Genomic DNA, 8,811 nt, shown 5'->3' with positions numbered 1-8,811 from the left:
ATCGAGGGCGAGGATGGTGGAAATGCAGGGTAAGGTATGGCCACCGGTCTTGGATGAGATGAGGTTTACAGAGCATGAAGGACGGGATTCCAATCAGGAATTACTTAATTTAGGTGTGACAAAGGCATAAATGAAAGCTTTAGTAACAGATGAACTGAGGTAAATAATATTCCAGAGATGGAGTTATGCAGCCTTTTGAATGGTGAGTAGATTAGGTCAGACGCTCAGCTTGAAATTAATACTCAGCCGAAATTATGAATTTTTGACACATTTGACAAACACTGGTATCTTCTAAATGCTTTTTATTTATTATACAGGGTAATCTTTCCATTAACATTGAACTGAAATGACGTTCATGTTTCCTGCTCTATCAATAATGACCTGTGCAAGAATAAATGCAAGGAAACCTCCAATGACAGTAATTAGATCACATGCTTCCATCGACTCAACCCATCAACTGCCCAGAATCAAGGATATTTATTTTGCACTGTTCTCAGTTCATCCATCTGTCTCTCTGTGAATATAAACATGTCAACTCAATAACCTAAAGGATATGTGATTGGGTTTCACAGAATTAAATTCAAAACTTGCTCTCATTAGAGACTGGAGACTGTATTCCTCATAACCTAGCACTTGAGTTTGTAGAGAACTATCAATTTGGGAAATAACAGTAAAGGAATCACTATTGGAATCTGCATTGATCACATTTTTAAAATATGTTCTTGCATTTTTACTAGTAATCTCATTGCCTCTTGAAAGTCTCTAGAATCTGGTGAAGGCCACATGGGTCTTGCCTGCCAGCTGGAGAGCTGGCATGGGACTTCCCAACCGGGACCTAATCAAGGTAGCGGTGAGAAGGCAGTGGGATGCTCACCCGCCTCCTCCATCCAATTAAATGCGCACCCCACCTCCCAGATTGAGCAGAGGATTCCACCCATAGAGACAACATCCATAGGCATTCTTTCATCCACTTTGAGTGAAGTTCTCCCATGCCCCCCGCAGGGTTAGTGGCGGGCTGGGTGGGAGAAAATGTGGTGGGAGGGGCAGAAATTGGTTTCACGCGGGCATAAATTGAAGATGGAACCTTCTGCTCCCGGCTGCAATGGAGGGCCAACGTGACACCAATTCTTATTCTGCTGATGGGATGCAGATGAAAGCCTGACCGGAACCCACCCCCCCCCCCCACCTCCCCAACTCCCGACATATAATCATCCACGCAAGCAGGGGTGAAAAACGCCAGTCCTGAACATGTCTGGACCAACTTGGTGCGCAAATTTCAGGATCTTGCTACAGTAGGCCTGCAACAGCCTTCAGAGTTCAGGATGGAGCCCTCCAGCAATTGTGGATCATGGAACACACGGCAGCGGGTGGGGGGGAGCATCAATAGGTGGGTGTTCCAACTTCAATGTGTTACTTGAGGTTCATCTACTTTCTTCAGAGATCCATTTCCTTTCTCCGACGGTGGGTCAATAATGCAATGCCTGGACGTCTTTTAAACATGGCAACTGGATATGATGGTGTGGCATAACCCATCCAGCCTGCCCTGCTGTGTGAAACACTGGGAAAGCCCCTCGGGAAAGAGATGGGGGTTTAGTGATAGTCATTGTGTGATCAATTAATAAAGAATATTTATTATCTTAACATTTTAAAAAACACCCAACAAGAAGGACTACAATACACAACAACACTCAATTACACCGATGGCTCTACAAACAGAGCATGACATGAAGTAACCTTGGTTCCCAACTACTCCCAAATAGGGCAGGAGAGTGGGCCTGAATACAGGGTCGGTGCAGACTCACTGGGCCGACTGGCCTTCTTCTGCACTGGTAGAGATTCTATGGATTCTACTATTGGCGGCATGGTAGCACAGTGGTTAGCACTGTTGGTTAACAGCTCCAGGGTCCCAGGTTGGATGCTGGCTTGAGTCACTGTCTGTGCGGAGGCTGCATGTTCTCCCCGTTTCTGCTTGGGTTTCTTCCGGGTGCTTCGGTTTCCTCCCACAATCCACAAATGTTGGGGGCGATTCTCCGCTCCGCGGACCAAGTTCCCGTGCCGTCGTAAACGTCGTCGCGTTTCACAATGGCGCGAACAGGGCCCGGTCACGACCTATTCTGGCCCCCACAGGGGGCCAGCACGGCGTTGGAGTAGTTCACGCCACTCCAGCGTCCTAACCCACGCATGCGCAGTTGGGGCAGCTCAATCCTGCGCATGCGCAGTTGGGCTGCGCCATCCTGCGCATGCGCGGAGAACTTGTTACGCATGCTGGGCCCGACGCAATATGGCGTGGGTGTTCAGGGGCCAGCCGCGGCGGAATATAGGTCCGGGCGGGGGGGAGGCCGGCCCGCCAATTGGTGGGCCCCGATCATGGGCCAGACCCCTTCCGAGGCCCCGCCCCGGTGAAGGTGCCCCCCTCCCCCCCCCCCCCACAGGCCGCCCCCGAGCATTCCCGCAGAGTTCCCACCGGCAGCAACCAGTGGTGGACGGCGCCGGCGGGACCCTGTCATGTCGGAGCGGCCGCTTGGCCCATCCGGGCTGAAGAATCGCCTCTCGTCATTTGTGGTGATTCTCTGAGCGGCCCAGCGCGATTCGCCCGGTGCTGGTTTTGGGCGGGTGGGAGAATAACGTTCGGGGTCGGGGCGGCGTGGCGCAATTAGCGCGACGCCCCGGCGATTCTCCCACCCGGCGTGGGGGTGAGCATACCACCCGTTATGACATTACCCACCCTGATTTTTGCATATCGTGTCAATTTCTTTATCTCTCCACTTTGAAGTTATTTCTTCCAGACCCTATTGTTTTCCCCCTAGTCACGTAGATAAACACTTGCGCTTCTCACGGATATGCTAATTAGCATCGCAAAATCTCTTCAGACAACTGGCCTTATCAACTCCTTTTTTAAATCTAATTTTATCCCAATTTCATTTTTTAATTATGATTTTCCTCAATTCTTAACATTAGTGAGTGATATTTACAATTTTCCAGTCCAAAAGTATAATTCCCAAATTCAGAAAGCAGTGGATAATGACTTCAAAATTGTCGACCGACGTCTTTTAATGCTCTGGGATGGAAACCACCATGCCTTGGAGACCTAACTATCTTAATTTGATTATTTCTCCCATTACCATTTATTTTACTTATATTAAATCGACTTCCTTACTTAGCTCTGGCTCCTTTAAGTCTGCAACAAAGTATATTGGCAACAGTTTGCAGCTTATGCTGGGAATAAGCAGCTAATTGATGTTGTGTTGGAGGAAACAGATTCTCTCACCGTGCACAATCAGAATTTGACAGAGGCCGCAATTCGCCAGCCGTTGGGACTCTCTTTTACCTATCAGCAGCGTACCCCTGCCCGTGAGGGTGGCTTCAATGGGAAATCCCATTGACAAGCAGCGGGAGTCGAGAATCCTGCCACCAGCGAGCAACGTGCTGCCGAGAAATTGCAGTTGTAGACCTTCCCTTTGTCTAATGCACCACCGACTGTAACATGTGGCCTGCAAGCTTCTTTAGATGATAACACTGCCTTGCTGAATTTCAAGGAGTTCCAATCCACTGATCTGCGACTGTGTGATTACCAGCGGTACACCAAGTCTGTGCACACTTCACTGAGAAGTGCATTGACACTTCCATCGTTCAGCAATCGTTCATTGTCCTAATTCTTTGCTCCTGCTCCTGCAAACCTCCGAATGCAGAAATTACCAACAAGATTTCACATTTTGCAGCTTTTATTTTAACCAAAAATAGAGCTAATGCAACTCAAACATGAATTAACAGGGAAATGATACGTCAAATAAAAAGGTAAATTTCACTTTAAATTGTCAATGCAACAAATGTATATCTTATGCAACCACAAACACCTGCATCACTCCCCAAAGACATGTGGCACCATCTGTAGTTCCAAAGTTATCTAACTCAGCCTCTGGTACGTGGGATTTCTCACTTTCCCACTCAATCAATTTAGACCTTGAGTTCTGCAATATGCAACCATATTCCGTCCCAGTTCGCTCAGAGACTCTTACCACCCAAACAGCTCCTTGCAGAACCTCCTTAGTTAGGTTCATGACAGTCTTGATGGCTCAGATTCTGCAGAGATTCCTTTATTTTACATCCAGTCTGAAAGTGAAATGAAGGACGAGTCAAGGACTTGTATTGTAGGTTTCAACAAGGGCATGAAAGCAAGCTAGCAAAAGTGAGCTGGTGATTTAAGTTAAGGAATAGGTCAATAGGATAGCCGGCATTTAAGGGGATATTTTAGAATACATGGAATAGATACATTAAAATGAGAAAGAAAATTTCCAAGTGAAGGGCCCTTAATCTGTGGTTTAACTAAAGAAGTTAAAGACAGTATCAAACCTAAAGAAAATAAAATGTGCAAAAATGGATGGTTGGTTAGAAGGTTGGACAGAATATTTTAAAAAGCAAAGAATAACTAAAAGATTAATAAGGAAGGAAAAATTAGAGTAGAAATAAAGCTAGCTAGAAATAAAATTAGAAAAGAAAAGGGTTCCCAATGGATCCTATAGAAAGTGAGTCTAGGAAGGTAATATTGGAAAATAAGGAGATGGCAGTTCAAGTGAACAGATATTTTGCATTGGTCTTCACTATTCAGCTTCCTGGTCTGAAGATGAAAGAACATTCTACAGACTGCTTGGCACTAGTTTAAAGGGTGGTACGGTAGCACAGTGGTTAGTAGGGGCAGCACAGTAGCACAGTGGGGGGCAGCACAGTGGATACCGCTGTGGCTTCACAGCGCCAGGGTCCCAGTTTGATTCCCCGCTCTCCCCGTGTCTGCGTGGGTTACTCCAGGTGCTCTGGTTTCCTCCCACAGTCCAAAGACGTGCAGGTTAGATGGATTGGCCTTTCTGAATTCTCCCTCAGTGTACCCGAACAGGCACTAGAGTGTGGCGACTAGGGGCGTTTCACATTAACTTCATTGCAGTGTTAATGTAACCCTACCTGTGACAATAATAAAGATTATTAACATAGAACATAGAACATACAGTGCAGAAGGAGGCCATTTGGCCTATCGAGTCTGCACCGACTCACTTAAGCCCTCACTTCCACCCTATCCCCGTAACCCAATAACCTCTCCTAACCTTTTTGGACACTAAGGGCAATTTAGCCCTTGTTTAGCCTATTATAAACATCCCTGAGAGATGCTCTATCTGATGCCACAGTCTGCTGCAAGGAAGGCTCAGCTGTCGAAGTAACCTCACAATCCATTGTTAACTCCAACATGAAAATACCATAATGTCAGAACTCCAAACAATTTGGTAAGATCCCTCTTCCATCAGCTGCAATATGTCACAATTGTTCTCCAGCAGATTGTCCGATATATTCAACAACGGATGCTCCAGAGAAAATATTTTTCTTTTGAATAATGGGCGGGGGGGGGATGGGGGGGGGGGGGGGGGGGGGGGGGGGGCGGAAACAGGGTTATCTGCCAGTATTCCTCCACGGACGAAAATGGTGAAGCTGGCATAAAATCCCACGAGACCAGGGGAACGAGAATATTGTCAGCGTGATCTCATTCTCAGACTTTCCCTGCCCCTCGCTGGTGGGAACATGGTTTCCCCCCCCCCCCCCCCTTTCATTTAAATTCATTTTATTAAATTACCTTATGGTTAAAGAGCTTCCCCGCCATATGTTACCCCATCAAGGAATTCCCCCTTACCGATGTGAGGTCATGTCAACGAGGTTTACAACAGGTACTGAAAAAATGCAAAGCAGCAGTGGGGAATGCGCAAAATTAATTACAGCTCCTGGGGGAGAGGGACATGCCTCGGGCACTGCCCCTGGTGCTGTCTCCTGGTACTGCCAGGGTGGCACTGCTAGGTGAACGAACCCATGGAGGGCCCACTGGGAAGCTCCATTGGGGAGGGGATCCCCCTGTGTGTGTGTGGAGGGTTTGCCCCAGTTCTTGTTTGGGCGGGGGAGGGGGGAGTTGCCGATGCTTGTGGAAGGGGGCCCCCCGTGTTCACGTGGGGCGTGGGAGTATTGTTTTTTTAAAATCAGAGATTGGGGCCCCCGATCTCTGTGCAGCCAGCGTTGCCAACTCTGTCGGGCCCCACCCCGCCAGCACAACGGCAAAATCGACATCCTAGTTTCTCTGTCAGAGAATATGGAGAGAAAATTCAGCTGTGCAGTTGAAGACCTGCACCCCCGGTTTCCTTGCCCCAGCCCGCACTCTGTGCACTGAGAGCAAAATTCCACCCTGGGTTCCTAAAGCCTGCAGCTGTGTAATCTTCAGCAGGACTACCACCCAGATTTGCCCACTGTAATGAACCAAGATTGAACTTTCTACTTGCACCTTGTGCCTTTGGGCTAAATGATTGACCTTGTGGTTGTATTATGCAGATTCCTTTAACTAACTGTCTCTGATACTCAGGTATAAATGTCTGTCCTGGTGTTTTGCAAGGTATAGTGGAACCCTCTACATCTGTAACATCCCAAATTCTCAAAAGGACCTAGAAAAAGAGCTCTCTAATCACCTCGATGGTTGTCTAATTGAGTATACTTTTTGTTCTGTCAGGCAGCCATCCAATACTTACAACTGAGGCTACCACATAATACATGAGCATTCAAATTCAAATTCAATGAGGCTTCATCAGGTTTGGTTCAACATTGCAGGCAGAATGAATGTCATATATGTTGGGGCTGTCCAATCGTTGGCCAAGGCGCCTGAAACTGGAACCATGGCAAATGCCAATTGTGGTCTAATGCCTGTACCCGGTTTGTTTTGTGCAAAATCTATCATTTGAAATGACTGCAGCACAAAGCAGCAAGTTCCTTCATGTTTCTGGCAATCAAAACAGCAGCCCTCAAAGGATGCCACCTAAAAAATATTTACTTCCATTGTAATGAAACCAGAAGGAGCATTAAAACAACAGCCTGCCAACTGGCACCACTCGCCTGCCCCCAATTACTGACAAGCAGCCCTTGAAGCCACAAGTGGTTCCTGCAGCTCACCATTGCTACCCTAATGAGGCCAGAGAACTAACAAGCTTTAGTCCTGCTGCTGTTTCATTTGGTACATGTGGCTTGTGCAGCAATGGTATTGAATATTGAATTCATACACAGTCTGACTTCCACACCACAGCCCCTCATTTTAGGCAACAAACCATGTGTCAGCAAGTTTGAGGACAGAGGCAGAAAAGATAAGAAAATGTTTCAAACAAAAATATTCCAATTTTTTTATGTGATGGCAGTAAACCAGGAGTTTTAACGATAGAAGGATCCCTTTTCCTTTTCATTTAGTAAGTTCAATCAGCAGTTTATGTCAAACACAGCGTAGCATTCCCTGTAGTGTTAATGAACTTGGAAGCATATATTTTCAAAGCACACAGTTGGAATGTTTAGCCTAGAATTCTTGCTGGGTCCCTTGCATAACTTATGTGCCCAGGAAAAGGTTTCCGCCAGCTCCCCACAGCTCCATTGATAGAGAGGGAGATCTGGGCAGGAATCTCAAATAAAATAGTACTTACTAGAAAACGTCATAAAATAGTCAGGAAGAAAACCAGAACAGCTTACTATCCAAAAACACTTTCGATTGGATTTTACAGAATTCACTTAACTCTGAGTTTCCATGAAACAGAAAATTCCAGATTTTGAGCCCAAAACTTGCCTCATGTTGCATTGCCTACCCAGCATCTCTGCCTAACTAACTCATTTAATGGCCGCAATTGAATGGACACATTTTTAAGTGTCATTTTGGATGCGTTTGGCAGGGTGTTTGGAACGCTTCAGGCCCCCGACCAAGCTCAACACCGGAGAAGTCCCCAACCTGCCCTCTGCCCCCCCCCCCCCAACGCCCCCCCCCCCCCCCCGCCCCCTCAACACCCCCCCCCCCCACCCACCCACCCCCCCCCCCCCCCCACCCCCACCCCCCCCCCCCCCCCCCCCCCCCCCCCCCCCCCCCCCCCCCCCCCCCCCCCCCCCGAGCTCCTTTGGTCTTGAACTGCATGCTGAAAAATTGAAATGGCTATTCACTTCCTCACTTCCCCTCAGGAGCACTAGCTCCCCGTTTTCGGAGAGATGTACTAATCAATGCCCACATGATATCCTGCTGAGGAGTTGGGTAATTTCCTGGAGGCTACTGCATTCGACTTCAATCTCCCTAATGAGATTCAAATGAATCCAAATGAGGGTTAATAATATTCTTGCCATCTCTCGGTGAGCGGACTGGATGAATTGCAAACTGGTGCATGCCCAGCGCGTATCTTAATTTTGGCCTTTCCCGCTATTTAGCCGGCGTGCCCAGATCCACAGCAGGCGCAACGCAATTGTTGAATCATGCCCAATATTTCACTTTTATCCATCATTGTATAATTCATCTTACTCTCAATCACCTCAGGATTCACCTCTTCAAATATTTATCTCTTGAACAAAGACTAACTAAATAACTCCGCCATTTTCCTCCACCATTTTTTGATAATTGTCTATAAACTCACACTCCCCTTCTCCCAGGGTTTCTCCTATCTTCGAGCAATTTTCTTTTTACTGATATATTTGTTCCTTTTGATGTTTATTGATTTTTTTCCCTCATATATGCCACATTGCTTATCCCATTCTTAATCTTGTTTCTTATGTTCTCCATTCCATTAGTTTCTTCTTCAAGAGTATAATAGTCTGTATAGGCCCTCTTCTCCATTGCCACAGAATGCGGCTACTAGTAGAATTTGTTTAATGCTACACCCATATTCTGCACCTTTACCATCTCTCCTTTGAAATATATCTACAGTCCGTTTCCAATTTCTCTTTTCATGACACATCAGCTTGCTGCTCATCTACTTGTTTCATCTTGAGACCAAGTTC

General features: G+C 46.8%; 1 long non-coding RNA gene across 1 annotated transcript; it reads right to left on the bottom strand.

Moving 5' to 3' along the window:
* Positions 1-285: 285 nt before the first annotated feature.
* Positions 286-4,122, bottom strand: LOC119964180. The gene is made up of 2 exons (XR_005460273.1): positions 4,017-4,122; positions 286-514 (listed from the first exon to the last, which is right to left on the bottom strand). It is a non-coding gene; the product is annotated as an uncharacterized LOC119964180 (long non-coding RNA).
* Between the last annotated feature and the right edge of the window lie 4,689 nt (positions 4,123-8,811).

This window comes from Scyliorhinus canicula, chromosome 4, assembly GCF_902713615.1.
Source record: "Scyliorhinus canicula chromosome 4, sScyCan1.1, whole genome shotgun sequence".
Taxonomy (NCBI): domain Eukaryota; kingdom Metazoa; phylum Chordata; class Chondrichthyes; order Carcharhiniformes; family Scyliorhinidae; genus Scyliorhinus; species Scyliorhinus canicula.
Note: the sequence above shows the minus strand (reverse complement) of the source record. Positions and strands in the feature narration are given on the sequence as shown.